This window comes from Ambystoma mexicanum, chromosome 8, assembly GCF_040938575.1.
Source record: "Ambystoma mexicanum isolate Mex_15411 chromosome 8, UKY_AmexF1_1, whole genome shotgun sequence".
In the NCBI taxonomy this organism is placed as follows: Eukaryota; Metazoa; Chordata; class Amphibia; order Caudata; family Ambystomatidae; genus Ambystoma; species Ambystoma mexicanum.
This window is the reverse complement of record NC_090929.1, coordinates 1,277,712,577-1,277,739,173: the sequence shown is the minus strand read 5'-3', so window position 1 is coordinate 1,277,739,173 and position 26,597 is coordinate 1,277,712,577. Positions and strand designations below refer to the sequence as shown.

At 41.6% G+C, this 26,597-nt stretch overlaps 1 protein-coding gene and 1 pseudogene across 2 annotated transcripts in view; both read right to left on the bottom strand.

The window, feature by feature from the left end:
• LOC138472969 (heparan sulfate glucosamine 3-O-sulfotransferase 1-like) overlaps positions 1 to 26,597 on the bottom strand; it is a 1,058,871-nt gene that overhangs the window by 483,923 nt on the left and 548,351 nt on the right. For both annotated transcript variants that reach the window (XM_069611399.1, XM_069611398.1), the window contains exon 2: positions 25,540 to 25,688. The gene's annotated coding sequence lies outside the window, so the exon portion shown is untranslated. The remainder of the gene's footprint in view (positions 1 to 25,539; positions 25,689 to 26,597) is intronic.
• Positions 1,879 to 2,243, bottom strand: LOC138473764 (histone H2B-like; annotated as a pseudogene).

Genomic DNA, 26,597 nt, shown 5'->3' with positions numbered 1-26,597 from the left:
GCATATAGAAGACTGGATGTCAGTATTATACTCATGTGTAGCCGCCACCACTACAGTAGGATGTACAGAGACACAGTCTACAGACAAACTACAATTTCTCAGTCATCTGCTTTCCTGCTGCAAAGTTGGACAACACTAATTTCATGTTAAATTTCAGGTTTTGGGTTAATCCAGCAGATGCATTCTGGTAGATGTATGCTGTTCAAGGTGCAAAGGGCTCAAGGAGGGAAGTTAACTTAATTTACTTGCTAGGATGATGAGAACAGTGAGACCTCGATTACACTTAGCTGCTATATACTATGGAAGGGTATAGTGTTCTTGATTATGCATGGCTACCTCAGTCTGCAGGCTGCTCCACCCTGTTTGGGTGTGGTCTGAAAGAGCTCTGATAAGATCACTCTCTCCAATATTAGTTGCCTAACAACTGACTTCACTAGGAGCTCCTGCTTTGTTCTTCTGTAACCAGTTGTTAGCCGTTTCTTTTCCTCAAGGCCCTGTTTTCCATTTCAGTCTTGCTTGTTGTGGCTGATTTGTGCAGCATTTTAAATCTTGAACGTTTTAATTCTACCATGAGATCCTATTTTGCTCCTGAAATCATGTCTACCATGGCTGCTTTACATAGTATCCTGACCCGTGTATGCTGTTACAGCCTATCAGTCTTTCAGAATGTCTTTGAGGAAATCTAACTCCAGTGTTTTAAACCATTCGAAAAATATCTTTCCCTACCTCATAGGTTTGCACCAAGTACTTGAGGATCTCGTGCCTCGGCTTTCATTGGGATCTATGACCGGAGACACTTCCCTCACTATTGCAACATTTGCTGGCCTCCTTCTGGGTCTCAAGCTTCATCATGTACAGTATCACAAAATCCCTCTGCAGCCTTCTGCTTCCTCTCTGCTTTCTCTTAGTCAGGACCTCCCTCCTTTCCTCCAAGTGGTACTTTTTATCAGCTATGTCATCCCGAGTGGGACTCACCATGGACTTAATAGAAACTTGAGACTTGGCTGAAACTTGGGATCTAAAATATGCATGTGACTTGTGAGACACTTGGGATCTTTGAGAAGCCACACTTCCTGGCTTCTGGGAGGAATGTTGTGCAGTGCTATCACTGTCACTCTCTTCATCTAGTTCCATGCCCCCACATGATTGGGCAGCTGGGCTGGGGAAACCAGAATGCTGCGGCCTCCTGGGAACTCTACACCCCCTAACCTCCTCAAAAGTGTAGATGCTCTTGAGCAATTCGGCATTACTTACCATACTGTCATGAGGGAGTTCCCTCTCATGAAAGAGTTCACGAAAGAAACATACTTTCAAGGTCTTCAATACAATCAGGATGAGTTCCTTGAAAGCAAAACATGCATGCAAATATGTCTAACGTTCACTGCACACACTTTTATTTAAGATGACTATGCTCTAGGACATGTATGCCTCAGATACCACATCTGCCACCACTGTGATGACATTACTTCTGCTCTGCAGGAGTGAGTGGTGGATGAACCGCTTTCTCTGCCCACACATTTCCACAAGCCATCAGTGATCCAATCATAAAGTTAAAACAAGCATAGCTAAGAGACATACCTCCTTCACCTTTTGTGGTAATGTGGACCCAGAAAAGGCTATGCTCTCAGAAGGGGTGTGAATTTCATTCATAAGCATCCCAAGTAGCAAAGTACGGCAGTCCACAATAAAAGGAATGTACATTCAATGTTCTATAAAAAAAAAAACACGCCATTGTACAAAACTATAAAACACTATAAAAACCGACCTTAGTAAAGGAAAGACATATTAATGCAGAATGTAATGGTGCAGTACTCTTGGATTTCAGTGAGGAAGGTTTTTTTGTGTGGGGAGCTGTGGTGCAGAGGGCTGTGGCTGCCCTCACTTGGCACTGGTGTACTTGATGACAGCCTTGGTGCCCTCGGAAATGGCGTGCTTGGCCAGCTCACCATGCAGCAGGAGTCGCACTGCGGTCTGGATCTCCCTGGTGGTGAAGGTCCTGTGCTTGTTGTAGTGAGCCAGGCGGGATGCTGCCCTGGCGATGCACTCGAAGATGTCGTTGACAAACGAGTTCACAATGTCCAAGGCCTTGGAAGAGATGCCATTTTTAGGGTGCACCTGCTTCATCATCTTGTAGAAGCAAATGGCATAGCTCTCTTTCCTGCTCCTCTTGCGCTTCTTCCCATCCTTTTGGGCGGCTTGGGGCCCTTCTTGGCCCCTGGGGTGGAATTGGCTGGCTCAGGCATGGTCTGCAGCTGGGGTTCACTATTTGAGGATTGGGAGAAATAAGGAATTTGAAAAGGACTTGTATTTCAGTGGAAACATATACCAAAGGGAATTAGCTAGTCTTTAGGACCCAAAAGGTGGACAGGGTCAGCTAAATCTACCTTAATGCAATATTCGGTGGTTCGACAACATTGAACCAGACTTCAAGGTGTACTGTAGTAGTAGCCAAACCACGTTCCGGTGAAGAAAGTCTTACCGGGTCAAGCAGTGAGATCAAGTTTAGTCAATTCAAAGTGAGAGCTCAGTGCAGTGGAGTTCAATGTTCATCTCATGCAGTTCGAGTTGCTCACAATGGCCAGGTCGAGTGCCCAGTCGGTGTGAGATGTTGGTAACACTGGTTCAGATCAGCAAGTGACACAATGCTCCAATGGCTCACGACAAAGGCTGTATGTTTCATGGAGTATCCTGGGTGTTCTGATATACAGGGATTGAAGCAGCCATGGTTCAAATTGGTCCACAGGGCTGACCAATTTGTCTGAGCTAGACAGGTGATGTACACCTATTTAGTACAATTCAATGGTGGAATACCAAAAGCAGCACTGATGGGTACCTCTGTTTCAAGTGTGGTGAACACAGTTTGAAATGTGCTTTGATCGATTCAGATACAATAGAAGGAAATGCTGGCTGATCAGCCCTAGGAGAAGATATGAGAGCCAATGCAGAGGGCAGGATGAAATCCTTCAGGGTCTGCTCTCCAAGCCTATGGAGGTTTGCTACAGGGTGGGAAGTTCTGGTCCTCAGAAATAGTCACCCCCAATGTGCCTTCAGAGTAGCTAGGAAGCAGACTTTGCCTCTGCCTCAGAGCACCTTCCTCTCCTCAATGGATGATGGATTTAGAAGGTCCAAACAATCTCGTAAATATGTCCCGGATGGTCCAAAGTGAATGGGGGACCCCAACTTGTATAGGAAAAAGCCAATGGATAATTGTACAAAGGCAAGCCTGCTTTAAGAGGTCCATTCCATGTCCTTGTGACAAGTGGTCCTTGTCTTCTTGCATCACACCCATAATGATTTGTGCTAAAGGAAGTGTAGGAGACAGGGAGGAAAGATAGGTACAGAGAGAGACAAGATGGTGGCACCATTCCCAATGTGTGCTGAGCTCCTTTTGGTTACACTTGCACACCCATTTCTTACACCCATAGAATCAAAGAACTTTGAAAAGCAGCACTCTTGTGTGAGGCTAGTTCCTTTGTGTAGGGTGAGCTCGTTGATTGCTGTTTCCCAGGACAGCTCCTGTTCAGGGGCTGTTTTGCTGGAAAGAGGTGTTAACTGGCCTGACAAAGTATACAAAGTTGGCAGTCCCACTGGCTTTGGCCCAGCTGGTGCAGCAGAGATAGGCAGTCTGGGGGGAATCCACACAACCTGTCCATGGCTGGCCTGACTTACAGTGCAGACACATATTTGATACAGATTCAGATGTGACATTAATAAATATATGAACCACCATATACCAAACTTAGGTGTGGATTGAAACTGCAACCAGGTTGGTGATTTACTATAGTTAGGTATTTTGAGAACAGAGGTACAAACATTCAGTTCAGCCCCGGCACCTCACAACAGAACTTCAACAAAATGCAAGTTATGCAGAATAATGCCATCAGATCAGCCTTAAACTACCCTAGGAATCAACACATTTCGGAAACCAGACACACACTAAAATGGCTTAAAATTAACCAAAGAATTGCACTCAAAACATTGTTCCTCATGCATAAGTGTTTATCTAACCAGGCCCCTATTTACCTGTCTAATACCATTTCCTGCCACACCTCTACACAGCCTACTAGAACAGCCCAGAAGCATTGTGTCAACATACCACACTTCAAACAACAACAAGCAGGCAGGGCTAGTTTCCCAGTCCTCGCGGCAAAGAAATGGAATGCCCTCTTTCTATCCTTAGGAGAGGAACCCTCCTACCTCGTTTTCCGGAAAAAGGTCAAAGTATTGCTCCATGAGCAAGACCTCAACTCGTTCGCATAATCACAAAATGCAATGTACAAATATATGTAATTTCTTTAATGAGTAAATTCTTGTTTGTGTAGTTAATATAATGATGTATCTTTCTACTACTCTGCTGTATATATGTAACTCCCCTCTACCATACTGTTGTAATCTTTTGTCTGTGTACTTTTGTTGTAACCTGTAAGCACATCACCCAGATGCCTCTGGGCATGGTGTGCGTTACAAATAAATAAACTACAATTAAAACTAAACTAAACTGCGATGAAGTGACTTGGCTGTCAATGCAGCAGTCAGTGGGGTGTCTTTGACCTTTGAACATGTTCTGTGCAACTAGAGAGCAGGTGTTGCAGATCAGGATACTGGTTCAGTAGTGGTGTTCCAGTATCCAACATGCCCTAACCAATAAAGTCGCCAACTTACAAGCCAAAATTGCCCTCAAGAAAGCCTCTCCAACACCTCAAACCCTTCAGAGTACAGCTCCCCCACCACATCTTAAACAAGAAATACGCTTTAGCTTCTCTAAAGTATTGACCATTGAGGTGGAGAAGGTCATACTGGGACTTAAACCGTCCAATTGCAAAGGTGATCAATGCCCGGCACAACTTATTAAGGATGCTGTGGGAGAACTCACGCCCTTTATAACCAAACTCATCAACTCCTCATTCACCACAGGTACTGTCCCGAACAATTTGAAAGAATCCTGGGTACTGCCATTGCTGAAGAAGCAAACCCTTGACTCGGCCATCACCACGAAATTCAGGCCCATCACGACCGTGCCATTTCTTCTAAAAATTTTGGATAAAGTGGCCTATTTTCAAATACAGAACTTCCTGGAATCTAACTGCCTACTTGGATCTCGTCAATCTGGTTTCCGCCCTCAGCATGGTACGGAGACGGCCTTAATTGATCTTAAGGCCCAAATAGATGAGTGTAGAGATAAAGGCCAAGCAGCCTTACTCCTCTGTCTAGACCTCTCAGCGGCATTCGACTTGGTTGACCACACAGTCTTATGCAGCCACCTAGACTCCGCTGCTCATTTCTCTAAGGAGGCTATAACCTGGATCGAGTCCTTTCTGAGTAACCGGACCATGAGAGTCTTCTCTTCATCAGCCTCAGCAGACCCGATCCCTATAACCTGTGGCGTACCACAGGGATCCTGTGTGTCACCCACACTCTACAATGTATTCACTAAGCCCCTCTTTGATGAAATGGACCATTTGGGTATCGCCTACACGAACTACGCAGACGATACCCAGATCCTCCTTCCGCTTTCAGGAGATTACGCCGTGGATCTGGCCTTGGTGAAAAGAATCTACAGCAATGTTCAGGCATGGATGGCCACCCATGGGCTATGCCTGAACGACGACAAAACTGAGCTTAGTATCTTAGGCACCCCGACCTACATATCCAAACTCAGCCCTGATTATGCTAACTTCTCTATTGATGGCAATAACATAAAAGTAGCGAAGGAAGTGAAGACCTTAGGCTTTTACCTAGATGCCACCCTGAACTTCTCTAAACAAGTCAACTCAGTAGCCTCTGCTACTGCATACACATGCAAACGTATCAGAGCCATTAAATAATTCCTCTCCACAGACAGCTAGCTGCCTTACGCTCGTCAGAGCCCTTATACTTTCCAAACTGGATTACTGTAACGCATTCTACTTTGGAGCGAATAAACACACTATCCATAAAATACAGGTTCTCCAGAACAATGCCTTGAGAGCAGCTCTTAAGATCAATAGAAATGAGCATATCTCCTCTGCAAGAAGAGAACACAAATGGCTATCAACCTTTGATAAAATCCAATTTAAGATTGCCTCCCTTTCTCACAAGCACCTTAATAATAATGCACCGCCATACCTCACGGACAGACTATGTAAACAAACCTCATCCAGACCGACGAGAACAGCCAACTCTAACTGCCTCCAAGTTCCACGATTCAGACTCTCGACTATAGGAGCACATAGCTTCCCAGTTAAGGCTGCACAATTGTGGAACTCCCTACCTCCTGGCATTAGAGAACCCCAGCCCTTCTCTAAATTCAGACAGAATCTGACCAAATGGCTAAAAGAAAATGATAAATAATTGCTCGGACTAACACCTCTCTCTTGACGCCTACCTTTTCTGTTCTCTGATTCGCTTACTATGTGCTTGTCTACTTGAACTCCTTTCCGGATGTATTGCGCCCACCCCAATACTATGCTACTTGATCATGTAATTTACATTGTACATACTTAATTCTATGTTACTCGTCTATTTAATTAACACTGTAAGCCGAACATATCCTTATCTGTTGCGCCCTGATGCCCCTGGGTCTGGTGCGCATTATAAATAAATAAACTAAACTAAACTAAGCAGTGGCAGTGCACAGGTGCACACTATGGTGTTCGCATGGCGTTTTCTGAAAAGGAGTGGTTAGCAGGACATCCTTTCAAAATAGAATTATCTGTATGATTTTATTACTACTAAAACGCAATAAATGGCTGTACTTACACACCCTTGCCAGATGCCAATCCTTCACAACCATCAATTATTTTAACTCTGTTTATTTACTTGACTTTCCTTATGCTTTGTGTCTGTTTTGCTTATAGCCAGCTCCTGCACACTGCAGTTCCTGTGACTAGCCTTCTTAAGATAGATTAACCAGATATGCACACTGCTTCTGCTATCAATTAAGTGTTAACTTCTAACTCTTCATTGTGTTCCCTTTTGCTCTCCTTACACCGAAAACCACATTTTAAGCAGGATCTCAGACAGCTAGCTGGTATTATTGATTCAAAATGTGGGCAAGAGAAGAATGTTAAGGATAAATTAAGGCAGTGCAAGAATTTGGCTTATTCAGTGCAAGGTGTATACAGGAACCTAAACAATGGCAGGAAATGCTTCTGGTTCTGAATAGTAAAACTACTTCTAAAATGTTAGTGTTTCTCTCAGAGAACCCTGATGTTCAGTTTTTAATTAAAATCTCTGACAGTGTTTAGATATCACATTTCAAACAACTTTACAATGTTGATGCTCCCCCTAAGTCCTATATTCCTACATAGAAAATTAACAATGTTACCCTGAAGATTTGGAAAGTTGTTTTGACACAATTGGGCATTTGTAACTCGATTTGGAAATTGAAAAGATACTTTTCAGTGTGGTTTTAAAAACAGCACCTCAGATGTGGGTTTCCATTTTTTCAAGTCTATATTCTAATACTTTACAAACAGCTCTGTTACCTACTACATATAGGTTTTATTACATCATTATTTTGTTAATAAAGGGCAGTAGAAATTATACTTCCAACTACAGACTAATTGTACTTGATGCCACAAGCCAGGTTACTGGTTACCCGCTGCATTAAGAAATAGAAAACCAGATCTGTGAGAACAATACATTTCTCCCATATCAAACAAGAATCCAATAGTGAATGAATACAGAAATCAATACTTTTCTTTTAAATATTTTCAAACATGAGGCAATGATATTTAAGAATAATGCAACCAATGTGGCTTTTTTGGAATTAATAGCTGCTTTTGGTAAAATCAACTTACTTCAATGATGGTACAACATTGCACTTTGGTGCATCCTGGAGTGTTTATTCAAACTGTTAATTTCATTTGACTCTAAGATCAGCATACAGGTTAAATTAATTTCTGAAGGCTCTTTATCTCATTTAATAGTACTGCAAATGGTACTTAAGCAGGGCTGTGCTTTGTTCCCTGCCTGTTCAATTTTTACTTGGATGATCTTGGTTGTGCACCATAAAAGATTAATAACTTCACAGTAAAGATAGGTCACTATCAATAATCAATATCTATGGTTGATGTATGCTGAAGTTCTAGCTATCATTGGTCAAACTCAAATTGATCTCAAGCTCTGTTTGATTGACACTTGAAAGTATTCCCAGGAAAATGGTCTACAAAGTAACGCATCTTAATATATATCTTCATAAAAGGGAAAATGTGTGTGTGCCTGTTCGAAATGTTCACCATACTTCCCAACATGCTAAGAACCTGAAATTTGCCATATGGGTAGGTTCCATGGTGTAGACAATGTAAAAAGTATAAAATATACATTTTTCTAATTGGTTTTATTTTTTAAGCAGTCTGCAATTCTTAACCCTGCCATATGAACAGCTTTTTTAAATGTTCTGAAAGGCCTTGCTGTTTAAGTCACAAGAACTAAATTGGGCCTCACTATATTCTATTGCCATGTTAATAAGGACAACATTTTATGTGAACATTTATAAGACTGAAGACTGTACTTTGCTGGTTAAGTTCATGTGATTGTGAGGATTTTATGTTTTGTATAGACTTCAATTGTGAAGTGCTCATTTAATTCTATGTTAATATACTGATATGGAAAGCAGAGAAAGGGCGCGGGTGTTAGCGTCCCGCAGTTTGGCCCAGGAGGGCCGCCATACCGAAGCCACGCCCCCCCCACTACTTCTGCTGATAACGGGACCCGCAGGGTGAAGCCCGCAGGAGAAAGGGCGCGGGTGTTAGCGTCCCGCAGGGTGTTCACGGACCCGTGGTGGTGTACCTGGACTGTGAGGTGAGACTGAGGCATTTACTGTGGGGAGGGCCAACAAAGCCAACAAGGCCTACAGCGTACTGTGTATTGTGGAGGGCTAGACCTCTATTACCCCCCCTGCAGGCGCTTAAGGTCATATCATGGTGGGTCTTCCCCAGGATGTCGCCAATGGAGCCATGGATGGTGGAGCCATTTCCTCTCCTTTCTCCCCACTTCACCTCTCTAAATCCTCTCTTCTATCGAGTCTTCAGGGACCCTCGGCCCCACTGGCGAATCGGAAGCCAATTAAGGGCAAAAGGCTGAGGGGAGGTATGTCGAGCAAAGCACTGGGGGCTATGCAGGCAAAGGGAACTTGCATTGGGAGTCTTTGTGGGAAAGGAGTTCCTGCCCATCTGTCCTCGGTCACTGCTTGCACTAAAGAGGGAGCCTCTTCAGAATCCTTGTTCAAGCCACTCTGCCCCCCCAGCTCGCAGGTGGGGCCCCTACTAAGGCCTTCTGGGACCTCCTGTGATCATGTTTCAATCCCTCTTCTTACATCCGGACATATAAGCCCATTTTTGGATGATCTTGGGACCCCTGTCAACCTGTTAACCCCTGGAGGGGGTCTTGACTGTGTGGCTACAGCCGGACTTCTGGATACCTTGGCCAACGGCTGTGAGAGGATCTCAATAGGGTTTTCGAAACTGATCAAAGGGAATGTGTCGCTGGCTCCATCTATGGTCCCACCTCTGTTGCCTTCTCTGGCACAGGCCCCTCTCCATCCATCTTCCGGCCAAAACCACGAGGTTATAGTTCCTCATACTGAAGCTGAAGCCCATTCCGCCGCCTCCCTTGTGCCCATGTTTGTGGTTCCTGTGGCTTTGGGTCCAGTTGACATGAGCGGGGGAGAGAAGTCCTGCCCTCCGTCCAGATCTGGTACTAAGCCAACCTCTGATGCTTCCCCAGGGGTTGGCTCTTTGCCCCGTCTTAGCCCTCCCTTGGCCTCTAAATCCACCCCAAAAGGAGAACATTTTCTACCAGCCCAAACTTCCTCTGATTTTGCAACCCTCCCTAGCTGTCCCTGGAACCTCCTGTTATCAGAGATGGTCGAGATCAAAAATCTTTTGTTAGTATTGATCAAGGGGACGCAGGGGACTAGGGGGGAGGAGGGTACGGGTAGGGAAGGTGAGGGCGCAGTAGGGTCCGGCCCAAGGGGTCCTAATCTTGACTTTGATAAAGGGATATATCCCTCGACCCCCTGTCTGTCCCTGGCTACCTCCGGGGCTAGGTCTCTCCAGTCCCTGAGGAGCCGACCAAAGCTAGGTTTTCCCCCACTGTCACCCCGAAGGAGGGAAACCACTGATCTAGACTCAAGGACTAAGCCCCCATTGTTGCAGCACCGCGTGGGGAGGAGGGCCAGTGCCTCAATCCCCAGTCCGGGCAGGCCGAGGTTGGGGCGCCACACTAATGAAGGCTGTAGTAGCTCCATGGTCCTCCTTCATGGTGTTCCAAAACCCACTTTTGGCATAAGGGAACCAAGGGACGCCCTGCGGAATAAATGTTTACATTGGTTGCGGGCTGTGGGGGAGTGTGGGTTCGTGTCCATGGGCTCTCTGTTGGAGTGTACCAGACTGTCCAATCCTTCAGCCAAAACGGACATTGTCAAACTGGCTTTTGGGAGCGCCCATCTGGCAAGGGCCGTATTGGAAAAATGTAATGGCCACTGGCTGATAGGGAAAAGTGGCATCACTGTCAGCGCACCCCCTATACCTGCCCTTGTGTGCCCTGTAAGAGCCCCCTCTGGGTTTAGTCCCCTTTCAGGGGCAAATCTAACCGCCTTGGGCCCGAGGCGCTATGGGAGATACCAGAGGGAAGGTGGTTGAGGGTTTCTGATTATTGGCCTAGCGATCTGTGCGGGGGCACTCATGGATGGTCTGGTTCTCTATTTGGGTGTGTTGTCGTTCTTCTTTTTTTTTGTGTTTCTCTATGCTTTCATGTATTAGAACTGTTTTTTAGGATGCACTTTGATGGCCTTTCAGGCCGAATAAAGTTGTTTGACTGACTGACTGGAAAGCAGTACAATATGATTGGGGACATTACTATATTGATTTAGAGTTCTTCATGATATGGTAGAATATATTAGCTATTTTACCAGCATGTATACTACTCAGTCTTGTTTAAAACATGTCCTAATAGGTTTTATGCACAACAAGCTATTTTAATACATTTGCATATATGGTGACTATTTAACAACACAAATTGTATTTAAATGATAATACATGTATGCATAATTTCTACTTCTTAAATTAACTCAGAAAACCAACTTGATTTTTGCGTTTTGTGCATATTGATACTATGACAGATACAGAAAAAAATATTTAGTCTGGTGCTGGGCAGGCATATATTCTTAATTATAGTTTTGAGAACTCATTGTAGAGCTTATGGTAGACTCGTTTTAACCTCTTTGTATATTAATTGTTATACATTGTTATTCATTTATTTGATCTTTTGCTTCTCCATACTTGTGCATTACAATTTGGATAATGACCATGAAACATTTATGATAAACCAAAACACACTAAATGAAATACAATACATACAAATGCATTAAATGCTATTCTAGGTTTCGATACTGTGCTTTACTCAGCAAGATAAGTATGATGCTTTTATTATGCTATATATCGGAAATGATCATTAGAAACAAACATTTTAAAATCTAAAAAAGATCTAATTTGCAATCTTCGTTCAATTCAATAATTCTTTGTTTTATATCTATTTTTGGTAAAAATATAATTTCATAAAATGTCCTCTCTTTTTCCCCACTGTAAAATTAATTGCCGGTTTTGTCTGTGAGCAGCATGGCAATGTTTCATTTTGCATGCTGTTCACTGATTAATTTGTAGTGTTGTTGAGACCATGCATTTCATAAGGATGCACAAACACTAATTATTAATAAAAAATAGAAAATAACATTTGTAGTGTTAGGCCATGTCTTTTGTACATCCGATTCCTTACAAGGTATATCAGAACACCCCCTGACAGAGCCTACACATCCTGCATCCAATCCACCCATATAGACAAGGTGCCCTTAATGTAATGGTGCCATTCCTCCAAATCACTCCCAATAACATCATTATAAGTGTGGCAGTCTGGAAACAAAGGTGATGGTAAGCTTACTGGCACCCTTGATTCCAGACCTCCACACTACGAGTTTGCCTGCCTGTCACAGCAGCCCCGGTAGGCAGACTCGTCACGGAAGCATCAGCATTGTTGGTAACATTACTTATGCTTCCGTGAACCCATTCCCATGGAGTCCTATGAGACTCGACGAGAATGGGACTAACATTTTCCAGCACCCAGCTTCCCGATCTGCCGGGATTTGTATTGTCCCGGTGGCACCAGGAAGCCAGGTGCCAGTAAAATGTTGCAAGTCCACCGGCAACCGGCTGGAAGCACCGACAGGGTTACCGTCGGACTCGTAATGAGGCCCAATGTATGTCCCCAAATAACAAGCAGGTCCCTACCTCAGGTAATTCCTATGTCACGGATGCCCTCATTCTAACTTTAATGCTTAAAAACACAGACCCATCCCTCCTCTAAGGCCTGTGTGCTATTTTCTAAGTTGCACTGCTGTTAGGAGTGGATGGAGTGGCTATAGCCAAAGAATAGTTAACAATGCAACTCACACCCATGGAGAGACAGAGAGATAGAGTGAGCCAGAGAGAGAAGGACAGTACAGGGATATATGGATAGAGTGAGAGAATAACATCAGAGTGGGAAGAAATATTGCTAAATTGGCATACAATATGATGGGTAGTTAGTCAAACTTATAATTCAATTCAATTCATATTCTCTAAATAAATGGAGTTGAGCATTTGGAAGGCACAGTTGACATAACAAAATTGCTCCAGGTGTCCCTGAATATATTGCTGCAATATCCTTATATGCGGATTATCTTTTACTGTGAGTAACCCTATGGAGAATATTCCGATTGTTCTATAGGTTTTGGGTAATTTTAAAATATGATCTGGTTTTCACATTATAGAGAAAAAACAATTGTATTCTACTTGGTGGGCCGTCAGAACGAGGACAGGAATCCCTTCCTAACTGGGGAGTGAAATGGGAGTCAGAGCCCTTTGTGTATTCAGCTTTGACAGACATTGGGAGAGGGCAAAGGGCGAGTTTCACAAATATATGGTGTGCTGCAGGCAAAAAGAGTACAGGAGGATTTAGTCATAAGGGACAATTGGGAAAGGGATGTGAGCTTCCCAGTTGTGGAGGCGGAGTGGACTAAGATATGGGAGCACGTGAAAAAGGTCTTGTGACATGTGAGGTTCAATAAATCCAATTCAATTTATTACACAGGTTTCATATGACCCCAGGGAGGCTGCATGCCATGAATACCATTATATCATATCATTTTCGCCGCTGAGAGGGACCCGCTGGCTTTTGACACATGATGTGGGCGTGTCGGATTATAACAACATACTGGAGAGGGTGGTCTCTCGAATTAGTGTGTTATTACGGAGCAACTATGAGCGTTCACCATCTGTATGCTTATGGGGGATAGTCCCGGGGGAAAAAGAAAGATAAAACCCTAAAAGGGATAGCACAGATTATGATGATATTGGCCAAGAGACAGGTAGCAAGATCATAGAAAAGTCCAAATTGACAGATCATACATAACTGGATTAAGGATATACATCCGTGGGGACTAGCAGAAGTAGAGATCTTATGACAAAACAGGGACCCAGAGACAGAAGAGGGGGTGGAGTTGGATTAGGGTCAAGTGCTGAATGACCATACTTCATCCCCAGACTTAAAACCTCAGTGAACAGAAGCTATACAGAATGAGAGGAAAAAGAAGGTATGCCACATGAAGGGGGAAATTCGAAGTATAATGGATAAGCTGGGAAGGTGGACATTTGATAGGGGAAGAGGATGAAAGAGGCAGGCATGCCCGAAATAAGGAGATGGGAGAGGGGACAAAAGGAGGAGGGTGGGGGACACGCACATTTTTGTATGGTGATTGGTATTGTAAGGCAGAACATGATTTGTTTCTCACTGTGACTGTTGGCAACCGGATTGTATATGTTCAAGAGACATGGGGCCTCATTACACAGTAGGTGGTAGCCATGGCGCTATTAGCGCCATGGCTACCCCCTTAGCGCATTCCGGGTCTGTGTTCCCGGAATGGGGACTTACCAGGTCATTCCGACCTTGACGGGACCGGTAAGTCCCCATTCCGGGAACCATTCCCCATTCCCATTTGAGCCTCTATAGGGCTCAATGGGAATGGGTAAGGAGCTAATAATGGTACCGCAATTTGCAGTACCGTTATTAGCTCTGAAGTCCCTTAGCGGGTCCCTTCCATAACACCTGGGACCTGCTAAGGGACCTCGTAGTTTACTGGCACCGGTGCCCTTACCGGTGCCAGTAATCCCTTACCGCCTAATGAGGCCCATGGTTTGTTAAGTTCTTGAAAAGTATTAGCACTTTTTTTAAAAAGTGATAGCGATAGTACTCATCTGTCCCACAGACATCAAACAGGTGTTGTATAGATCCAACATATCCCTTGAGAACAACAGGCACGAAACCAAACACCTTGATGCTAGGAAAGCTAACTTGAGACATTTAAAATCCACTTAAACTTTCATGTTGTGGAAAACAAATCACTCCTTTGGTCAGGAGTCTAACGTCTCTGTTGAATTATGGCAGATTTATAAAGAACTAAGATCATGTGCGATGTGCAGTCCATCTCCCAAAATTATTTCCATTTGATGGCAAAATAAATTAGAGCAGATTGACCCCTGCCTTGCACAAATTATCCAGGATAACATTAACACTCTGACTCCTGCTTTGACTTCCTTGGTTAACAGTTGTATTGAATCAGTGACTCTAACATTATTTCTAATTACTATGTTATTGTCAACCACTCTTTTAATGGAAACATTGTGAAAAGGTATTAACACAACAGCTCATTAAGTATTGAAGGTCCCTCTGTTACTTACATGGCCACACTTCAGGATTTAGTCCCTGTCAACTCCCCCTATACCCTCATCATCCTGCACCTCTTGGTGGCCTTCGACACTATCGATCACACTTTGCTACTCCGTTGCTTATAAGCAGTAGGTCAGGCCTGTTCCACTATAGACCTTCAATCATCAATTGTGATGTCTCTATCTCTGGCTCTTCCACTCTTATCGTAGACCATTAGACAACCTCATCATGACACACACTACCTCCTTTTAATCCTATGTAGAAGATACACAGATGGCACTCAGAGGTTGAGGATTACCATCTGATCTGCTTTGAAATCCTGCCCTGCCTGCTTCAAACTCAGGACTGCATGGTTGATAGTTTCCTCTGTCACAATTTCACCAAAAGTGAGATTATTTACTTGGCATCTGTATTTCTCTGTCTCTGCCCTTTCTATAGCTACCCTACATAAGGGCCCCACTGACCACCTCCTCGTAATAAAAGAACTTAGGAGGTAGCTTTGACAGCCTCAATGTCTGAGCACAGATACAAGAAATCACAAAGAAATCTAATTTTCAACTTGACATTTTCAGACATGTTTTACCACTCATGAATATGTCACAAAGAGAACAAGTGACATCGACATGGTGTTATCACAGTTACACTAGTCACTTAGTGAGTCTCCCTTAAAGGCATGGTCCGGTAAAACATTTTATTTAAAAAATAGATAGGCAACATAAAAATAAATACTAGCATTCTCTTTTTTAAAACTTCCTATGTAAAATTTTGAGCTATTCAAGCTCAAAATTCGCAAAAGCAAGCACATGGGCGCATCCATTTTGTGAAATGGATGCCCTCCTGTGCTGGCTTTTGCTTTTGCGGCACTAATGAAGGAAAAGCCAGCCAGCTGTAGTAAACAAAAGCTACCGCTGGGTGGCTTTCCCTTCATTAGTGCTGTACGCGGAGGACGGGGACCGGAGACCAGAGCAGGAAAGCTGTAGCTGAATCTCGGTAAGTGCTATTTATTTTTTTTTAAAAATAAGCACTAGCTGCGTTTTTTTTTCTAAGTTTTCCAGGCTGGAGTAGCCCGGAAAACTTAGAAATAAAACCGCAGCTTTAAAAACGTTGTATTTATGTTTGCGGTCGCTTTTGAAGCGACCACAAACATAAATACAACATTATTGTGTTGGAAAACGCTGCTGTTTTTCATTCCAAGTTTCTCAGGCTCCTCCGGCTCGGAGGAGCCTGAGAAACTCGGAAAGAAAAACCGCAGCGTTTTCCAACACAACCGCGTTGTGTTTCTGCCTGAATCTGCTTTCCCATTTGGGGCTCTCGGGCTCCCCGTGGGGTGCCCGAGAGCCCCAAATGGGAAAGCAGATTCAGGCAGAAACAACGCAGCATTTACCATTTACCATTTGGGGCTCTCGGGCTCCCCACGGGCAGCCCAAGAGCCCCAAATGGGAAATCAGCTGTAGGCAGAAACACTACGCGGCATGCAAACACAACCGCGTTTTGTTTCTGCCTGCTGTGGCTTTCACTTTGGGTCTCCCTCTGCGGTTTTTCTTTCCGAGTTTCTCAGGCTCCTCCGAGCCGGGGGAGCCTGAGAAACTTGGAAAGAAAAAACGCAGCGTTTTCCAACACAATAACGTTGTATTTATGTTTGCGGTCGCTTCAAAAGCGACCCCAAAAATAAATACAACGTTTTTAAAGCTGCGGTTTTATTTCTAGGTTTTCCGGGCTCCTCCCGGATGTCGCCATTGTGCACCCCAAATAGCTGGGATATGTGTGTGTGTGAACAACTTTATGATTTGCATCTGCAGCATTGAGCACAGTCCTCGCTCCCCATGGAAGCTAAGGTAGTTATTGCAGGATTGGAGAAATAGAATCAAACTTCCTAGCACCAACAATGGGAATGGATACCTTCTTTGGCTGAGTGTGGATGGCTTGAGGAATGCCAGTAAACGCAAAGTATTGAGAATTGGACTGTGAAGGAGCCAAACCTTAAACAAAAAGAAATAGAATGAAAAAATATGAATCTTCACCTGAGCATTAACTTGCTTAACATCCGGATTGGACCAAAGTGAAGAGTAAGCATGAATTTGGGTTTTCTTCCCCAGTGTGCAAGTCTGTGTGTGTGCGTGTGTGGCTGTGTGTGCCTTGCCAGTAACGCCCTAGCCCGTCAACTTCTAAACAGCCTTTAAGCATCTCTTCTTCTCACTGTTCCAGGATAGCTCTCATCAATTAGTTCATCTCTGGTTGCAACTTTCAGGTGATTCTCGTTTTGCATATTTTACCAGAGTTTACTATAGATATTAACCATCATTATCTATTTTAACCATAATCATTCATCATTATAGGTGCCCCAGGGAGTGACATGACAGTGTCTCATTGGCTAAACTCCAAGCTCTATTTCCTTATAGTGCTCAGAAATAAAGCCAATCCACAATCATCCCCGGACATCCCTTTGCACTTGTCTGCTGCTCCCACTCTGTACACCTTTCTCTTTTTTGTTATCACGCCAGATTCTAGGGCATAATGCTCACTCCATGTGCAGTTCCCATGCCTGACGCCACTTCCTAATATGCACCACCAGCTTGCCTCTCATGCTGGAGATGCACTCAATAGCCCTGTCTTTCCCTCATGTGCTACACTGCAGACACTGCATTACTGCCTCCTCGCCAGCCCAGCACCCACAAACTTTCCCAGGAACAATTCACGTTATAGTCCAGCCCCACTTGGACTACACTGGGTGAAAATAAACACGACCTGGCATTGATATGGCCTTTCGGTCATAACTGCCCAGTGTAGCCCATGGAAAAAAGGCTGTACATCTTTATTAAACATTTATCACAGCTTAATATAAGGTTGGACCTTGCTTCCAGACAGCGGCATTTTGTGTGGGAATGTGTTTACTATTCATTTTAGCTGGGTATAACATCTGTACTGCAGTGGAAAAGGAAAATGGAAATCAGCAATGTATTTATGTATTTATACAGAGGATGACTAAAGAACGTGCAACAGACAAGAAAACAGATTTGACGGGCAGCCAGTGAGCTTTTTGTAATGGGGTGAGTTTAACTGACATTCTTACCAGGTTGTGGGGGGCGTTAAATGGAATTGTTGCTGGGGACAGTGCTTGGGTGAAAATACAGAGATTAAGGGCAACCAGAATTAGACATTTCTAAATGCAACAAGGTATATGCTTGAGGTTTAGATAACTACCCTGAAAATGAATTATAACAAGCTTCATTGTCCCATGAATTCACAATTGCAAATAACTGTCAAACAATTACATCATCTCATAATGCATAAAAGCGTAAGGAACACTGATGCTGCTTGTTAGATCTATGTAATTGTATGCGTAGTATATCTTCAGGCCTCGAGTTATACATTTGACTTTGTATTGGCATCAAAGAGCCCTTCATTAGCTTAGACAAAAGGCTTTGGGGATCCTTAGCCAAAAGAAATAGTCCTTACTTTTGTTAACACCAGTGGTCAATAGCTTTAAAGAACAATAGACCCTTCCTCATGGTGGGGCATCTACAGGAGAAAAGAAAGAATTGAAAGGCACGTATATATCTTGGTTTGACAGATCATTATTTTATTAAATTTGCTTCTTTTAAATATTTCTAGCGAATCAGGCTTAAGTATTATGTTAAACCTGGCCAGTGATAAAGAATAGAACCAACCTCCCATATTTTACCTATGAGCAAGTGTTATAGAACTCTCCAGACACCCGATAGTTTTTGAAAATAAATGTTAGTCTACCTTCAGGAGCTGCAGAAATAAATAAAATGTCAGACATTTTAGACAATCAAGTATTGAAATCCTGGTGAGTCTTGTGAAGTTTAATTGGGTCCAGTTTCCCCAAATATATTCAGCTGACAATCTAGCCTATCACTTTAAAACTGGGAGACCCCGGGTTAATTGTATCTACATCTCTGATTAAAATCGTCCTTTGTGACCGGTTTGCATGGGGGTCATGGACTTGGTGCAAACTGGTTGTCAAAATGGAAGAAGGGAAGCTCGACCCACCTTGAGAGTCATGTGTTCAATAAATACTTGCCAATGACAGAGCTCTCAGACCTTTGGCAATTATCAATTGATATATTGCACTGTTGTTAAAACTGCTTCATTAAAAAACATTGCTTTTTTACATTTGACATGCATTAGAAAGCCCCCAGCGACACTCTAAGCACCAGGGCTTCCCTGGGGAAAAAGGCGGGTGCCCCTACAAGCAAATTTGGAAGTGAAGACGGTTTGTTGTTGTTACAAGGTTAATTGCTGATGTCCATCTATTTCAAGTACTATATGATAGTGATGGAAAATTGAGAAGCAAACTGTTAATGTACATCATAAATGCCAATAACATTTTTTTAAATAAAATTTCTGGGGACAAATAAAGCTCTTTAATTTCTGCAGAACTGATGTTTCAAAATGCTAGAAGTTTCTTTTGTAAGATGCTGAAGATAGTCATTCTTTCCTCACCTGACCTAGAATTCACGGTTTCTGGGAAGTAGTAAATGCATGTGCAGACCAAATGTTGAATCAAAAGATACATGCCAGTGACATTTTGTTTGGCTTTCAGATACCAGCAAAATGGTGTGACACAGTAAAAGGCTCCAATAAGTTATTATTTTATCTGATTCTGCTGGCAAATGTACATATTTGTAGAAGCTGGTTGAAGGAGGAACCGCCAAATGCTAATGTGTATCTCTTATCGATTAAAAGTCACTAGTTTGAGGTTGATCTGAAAAAAGCATATTGGACTTAAGCGGGCAACAAAAAAGAACAAAAACCTTTCACCTGTGGGTTTCATCTCTGAAAAACCATCCCAAGTGCTCCAGCCCCACCCTGCATCCCTCACCATGCCTTGTCCTCTCCCTTGCCTGGTCTCTCCGGCCTCACCCATCCGAAACCTCCATGGAAAGTTTACCCACTTTCCACTTCATGCCACCCTGCTTGCCTCCCACCCCTCCAGAGGTCTCCTGGCTTGAGTCACCTTCCTCCAGCACCCACTTTCACTTTCTTTCTAGCATGGTCTCATGCACCTCCAGTTCTGTTGGTTGGCTTCTGTGGGTGGAATTTTCTGTTCATTCTCTGTTCAGTCTCTTTTGTGGGCAATACATGAAACACTGTCTTAATATTTCCTAGTCCTATAATTACTGGACACTCACTGCTGGTTATGTGGACTAACAGTTCTCCTAACATGATCACAAGTTGAGCACATCGGCTGTTAGCCTAGACGTCACGTATTGTTGACTAAACAGGAAAGATGACCAAAATATGATTTCTTTGAATGGTTAATCAACTAAAAGGAGGTTGAAACAATTGTCTATTTGTAATTCATATGTTCCAGTGTATGATGAATATGATCAATATGAACATTTGCACCTAAACCGATAGGCTATATGGTCAGCATCATTTAGATTTCATCCAAACAAGCACACTAATATAGCAATCACCCCCACATTGGGGGACATACCTGGCTAGTAATAGCCTGAGCGTAGGCAAGGGTTGAGGGCCATTACCGGCCAGATAAGTAGCAACACGTGTGTGATAGGTATTGGTACCCTGGAGTTCCATGCGGGCTGTAAATATGTTTATTTTTTATTTTTACTGTAGATGGACTCACCATAGACATATAAAAGGGGCTCAGTACATTTTCCATTTCTAAAACAGGCACTGAGCTCGACAACAAATAGACAACAAATCAACGTGACTGGTTCAGTAGGCAAGTAGGAGGGGGCAGGGAAAAGGGTAGGTGATACCTTAGGGGTAGCATAGGTGCTGTGGACTTTGGAGTAGGGAGGAGCTGGGAGAATCTCTCTCTTTCTCTCTCCCTCTCTCTCTCCCTCTCCCTCTCTATTTCTCTTTCTCGCTTTCTCTTTCTGTATCTCTACCTCTATATATCTCTCTTTCTCTCCTATATTTTATTGCTTTTGCATTCGTTGGCTGACCACCCCCACCAGAAAAATGAAAAATGAACAATGAAAAATGAAAAAGGAAAAGGTACACTGTACTCTTATCAACTCTCACGTCTAATCACCTCTAATCCCCACCATCATGGCAAGTGACATCACTACCAGCCCCCACACAGCTAAAGAGCTTGCATTCATTTTCGGTAACCCAAAGCTGTCCTTGTAATGTCCTTGTTCCATCTTCATTACTGTGTGCAGTGTGTGAATATATGTAAATGACTGGACTGTGTCAATGGGAAGAACCTTTATGTTGGTCCACAGAGAACTTCATCTGGATAAAAACAATCTGTCCAGGAATGATATGTATGTATGCATAGCAATTGTTCATTGTATATGTATTTGTGTCCTGTGATCTCTAGCTGACAATGTTTTCAACCAATTTAAATCCAGTCTAATAAACTGATCTGGCAAATAGGATCTGATTCAGCATAGGACAATATCAGACGTTTGACCCACTGAGCTCAGTCTATGAAGAATAGTCCAAACTGTTGAACACATCTGACAGGCCGAGAGAGTTCAGAAGTGTGTTCTCATTGAACTCATTGCACTTAAGTAATTACCCCACCAGGGCTGTCTCAGTGCAAAACTTCATTTAGTTCAACACATTCCTGCAGTTGGCTAGTGACAATATTTTTCAGGATTTATGTGAAAAAAGAGGCATTAACAACTGGGTTATAACTACTTGGCATATCAGGATAAAGAAAGGTCTCTTTTAGTAGAGGTGTAATCAATGAATTCTAGACCCATGCCTTGAGTTGTTATCTAAGTTTTCCATGACCAGTGGGAGATGTTTATACTGCCCTTCACCAACAGGTGCAACCGTGTTTACCACGAAATGGGTATGCTTTGACTTCATTGTAAGTGCTGTGGATCTTCAATGGTGACTTTCCGCAGTTGGACTACTGGGCCACATAAAGGTCTTTAAGCGATTTGAGTTGGCATTACATGATATAGGGGTTACATATCACTGGCAAGTTACCAATTACATGAATGGCATTATTCTTCTTGTCAAAAATGATTTTGGTCTGAAGTCAATTTAGCAAATTTCACTGTAAGTGTGTAAACATAGGATTATTTTCTATGCTATGCAAACTTATAAATGAGTGTTTTTTTCAGAATTTAAGAATGTATAAATAACTGCTACAAAGTGTAGCTTTGCTTGACATGACAGTGCCTGATTACAATCCAGTCTGACTTTAGCAAGTTTAATTGCATTCTCTGATGATTTATTTACTATCACTCTTCATTAGTATTTACATAAAGGTGTATGGATAGTTATGATATCAGAGGTATGCAATGCATGGTACATATGTATCTCACTTTGTTTGCTTATTACTGAAAGGCTACTTTACAAGTGATGTCATTAACCTTATTATTATATAATTTTACATTTTGTCATTGTCAAGAGCAAGCAGATGGTGTTAACATGCATCTTACGTGAAAGGAAGGACGCCGACCGGCTTTAATTACCTAGAGAAAGGAGTTTTACTATAAGGGACAGGCTCTAAAAATATATTTATATTGGAATTATGGGTAAATTAAAAGCCAGGTGGCTGTCCAGTCAACAGGAGATATAGAAAGATACATCTTGTATAGGGGTGTCCTTAGTTATCAATCAGTGGAGCGCATGCCCACCACCACAGTTCGAGAAACTGTTGGAATATGTTGAAAACAAAATGTGAGAACTGATTAATTCAAATTCATAACCAAATATTCCTCATGATAATCTGCAACATTTGAAATCACCTAAGATTAGAAAAAGTTTGAGTGGTAATAGTCAGCTGCTCCCTCATTTCTTGATCAAACACTTTCTTGTGTGCTCAGTAAGGCCGCCCTGGGTGTATTTTACGTAAGGTAACACTAATACTAACATTTTAACAATTACTTTTAAAATGGAAATTAGTAATCCTGGTGGTTTTTGTGTTTTTATACCCTGTATATATACTACCACCAATCCACCAAATATAGTATCTTGATGGTCTAGATGGAGCATTGAAGGTCCAGGTACTGTAAAAAAATAGACTAGAAGGTTCTCCATAATAATGGGACTATCACAAAAAGAAAACAAATACTGAAAATGTTCTTTTTCATTATGACAAGCGAAAACCTCAAACTGTCTATGTGTCTGAGTCCCTTAGTAAAAGTAATCTACATCCTCTACTATGCACATTTTCACTATTGAAGGGGTCAGAAGGAGACATCAGGATACAGATGAAATTACTTTAGGGACATTACCCCTTTCCCAAAGGAGGTGTGGAGACTCATCTTCATAACAGAGTCATTTTAGGCAGACCTACCATAATTCTCAATTTACACTCCAATTTGTATTCAAGCATTCGTACATTTATGTTCTCTTTATTTCTCCTTCTCAGCCAACATGTGTTTCACAACATATGTGTGATTTCTAGAGGTGTTTATTAATCAAAAAGGTGTTTGTCAATTTTTGAGTTAAACAATTGTGTGACTGGAAGATCTCTTGCCAATATTGACTTGTCACCAATACTGCTGTTTGGTACCAGGTTCATTCTGCAGTCATTGCTCCATTTTGAATTCCTGACCATGGACCGAGCCACAATAGCATGAAATGTACATGTCATGAAACACATTCACAGCATCTTGGTTATTTATTTGAGTGTAGTACAAACAAACTGAGGGTTTGGCCAGCCCCCACACCCTTGTTATCTCTAGACACAGTGGTTGTGCTAAAACAATACACAATCCCAGTTGTTCGGTTTTGACAAACTAGTGCAAAGGAAGCAATATTAAGCATACACTAATTCAAGGAATAAACAATAGGTAGTCAAACTGCACTAAGTATACATTAAATATGTATCTATTCAGAACATTTTGTCAATTGAAAGATTAGATCAGATTTACTAACCCAAAAGAGACAAAAGTTCAGATCCTGCAGCATGCTCCCAAAATAGCAATCAATAAACCAATTACCGTAGAAATTCCTGTAAGCAAATTAAAACATCTTGGAAGAACTTGGAAGAAAATACTGATGTTAATTAATAGTACACGGAGCAATTGTTAAAATAAGTTGTTCCTTGCAATGTAAGTAAACAATATTAAAATTTGTAAAAAAAAATTAAAAAGGAAGATGCTACATGTTGGATATATTCTGAAGATCTTCTGAAAAAAAAACACCTCACAATATTCTTTTAAATATGTATTTGTGTGTATGTGTATTTATCTAATGTAGTATGGTACATACTGTGACACTGCCAAGGTATGTTGTATCATAGCTATGTTTGCATTACATTATTTAGGGATTTAATTCAGCATTCAAGCTTCATTGGATGTATTTAGATACTCTAAACCTCTTCAAAATATAGATAATACCCTCTATGATAATATTATGCCTCAATGTTACAGGTTATTAATTACATAGATATACGCATAATGTTCCTGATAGTAAGCAAACTTAGGGTCAACACAATGGAAGAAAGCATACTGAATGATTGTCTTCTGCACACAGTACCATGAAATCACAAATGTTTCCTTAGGCAAAAGAGGAGCAATTTGGAATATTTTGAAAATGTTCCAAACTCCACTAAAATGTCATAACTGGGCAATACGTCCAATGTTGGTATTTTCAGTGTGCCGCAGTAACTACTTGTTGAAATACTTTTCTCCAACCAGTCATCATTTACAAAGACACAAACATATGTCCACATATTTCAACTATTGTATATAGAATTATCAATGCATTTTTTCCTAGCAATGACTGTGACTTGATTTATTTTAGCAGTAGGATGGATTAATTAATTGACCTCAACATGACAAACTGAGATGATAAATAATGTATGAAAACGTTTTTAGGATCGTAAAACGTTTGTCTTATTAAGAATGTTTTCTTTCTTAATTGAAATTGCTTTTAAAGTGTATGCCATCCTTTCTGTGCAGCTTTGAAGCTGGCGGCTGTTGTGTACTTAAATGGCTTTTTTTTGTAAATGTGCACTTAATGTGTTTTAATAAATCATATCAAATCAACTAATTGTTAATGCTCAAGATAGGTAAAATAAGATAGATTTGAGGACATCATTGGTCTAATGGGGGTTTTGGCTGGTGATTTGGAGGCCCACAACCCTACAATCTAGATAGAACATTAACAGATGTACATTCCATTGCTGCTTAAGTTTTATATTTTCCTGTTCAGCCTCTGAGACCAGCAGAGCCACTCTTACGTCATTACAAACATGTGCCATGAATATGATTAATTTAAAAGCAGAGACATATTTAGACAGACAAAGCATTTCTTTCGTAATTTTCAAATTTTAAAAAGAAGAAATCAATTTGTTTGATTTGATCTTCTAGTTCTACTGTTTTTCAGTATCCTTTATTTTACCTCCATTGATGACTACAGTTTGAGGGTATGATCATGTTTGCTTAGACACATGCAACAGTATGTCATTTGCAAATACAACATCTTTACTGTCTATACCTTCACATACTTTGTTTTTAGTTGGACCACCAGTGGCTATTCAATTATAAAAGTATATCTAGAAGACAGAAGAGGGAAGACATTATCTGTTCCTTTTTAATTGAGGAAGATATCAGATAGCAGAGCATTCATTTCAAGATATTCCCTATGACCGCAGCAATGGCAATCCATTTAGGAATGATCCCCCATAACCGATTCGGTTCACCTTGAAAAAGAATGTATTGAGATAAGCTTACAATAGCTGCAGATGGGAGGAGGCAAATGTCTTGCAAAGGGAGACAATACAGTCATGCAGCGGGGTTATGCTTTTGCTGACAACATGTACCGGCTTCATGTACAAAAGGATATAAGTATGTTTTCAGATCAAATGTAGTTTCTGAGAATGCTTACCTTTTGATAATCCCTGTAGACCTCTGTGTATCTGTGCACACCAAATCAATTTTCTTCTTAAAACGTAGATAATAATCATGCCATCCTTTGAATTATGTCTAATTGCCCCGGTTATCAGATGTGGGATGATATCCAAGGTTTAGGGATTTCTATAAAACAAGAAAGATTTCTTTTTTAGTTGTTCATTTATCTGTTGACAGAAATCTTTAACAGGTCCCATGAAATCCATTGACAATTGATTACATTTATAAGGTAAAAGTCAGAGTGTGTACCAGACCATTTTAATAAAAAAAAGTGTAATTGAAAAATGTGTTACTATGTTGTGCTTGAGTGCAACATTTGTGTATCAGTCCTTTTTCACAGTGGAGTTGCTTGCCTCAATTAACAATCACATTAAGGAAAATCTCAAAGAAAAGTAACGTCCAAGTAGATATGCAGTGCCCGTCATTAAGATGTCAACTTTCTAAATGCTGAATATGGAGCCATCACATAAGAAAACATTGACTCCCTCACTTTCTGAATCACAATCCTGCATTCCTATATTCATTAATGAATATTGAACAGAGTGCAGTCACATGTTAACTAATGCATATGTATAGTAAAGCATTATGACATTTCTGGGGGAATGCAGACACTTAAAAAATTGGCAACTGATTAAAATAAATATATCCAACACAGCATAAACACAATATAAAGATAGGAAGAAATGCGGCATATGCTGTAAAGATTGCCATTCCAAGATGGCCACCACTATTCCATAGATGGTTTTCGCTCTATTTTTGGGCAGAGCAGCCTGGCAGGCCAGAAAGCAAGGGAGCCAGCTGCTAGAATTATGTAGCCAATTATTTTGCAGCTAAGGGGAAATGTTGTGTTAGCCAACATTAAAGATTTTGATGACTAGTACAGTAAAAATATTATAAATCATACTAAGCTAATTCTGAGAGAAATGAATATGACATGTTTTATAATGTATATCTGAGAGAAACCTGGGTCTGTAAAGTAGAAGTAGCAAACAAGGCAAGTTAATTTTATTATTGTCACCTTTCTCTACTTTGGTT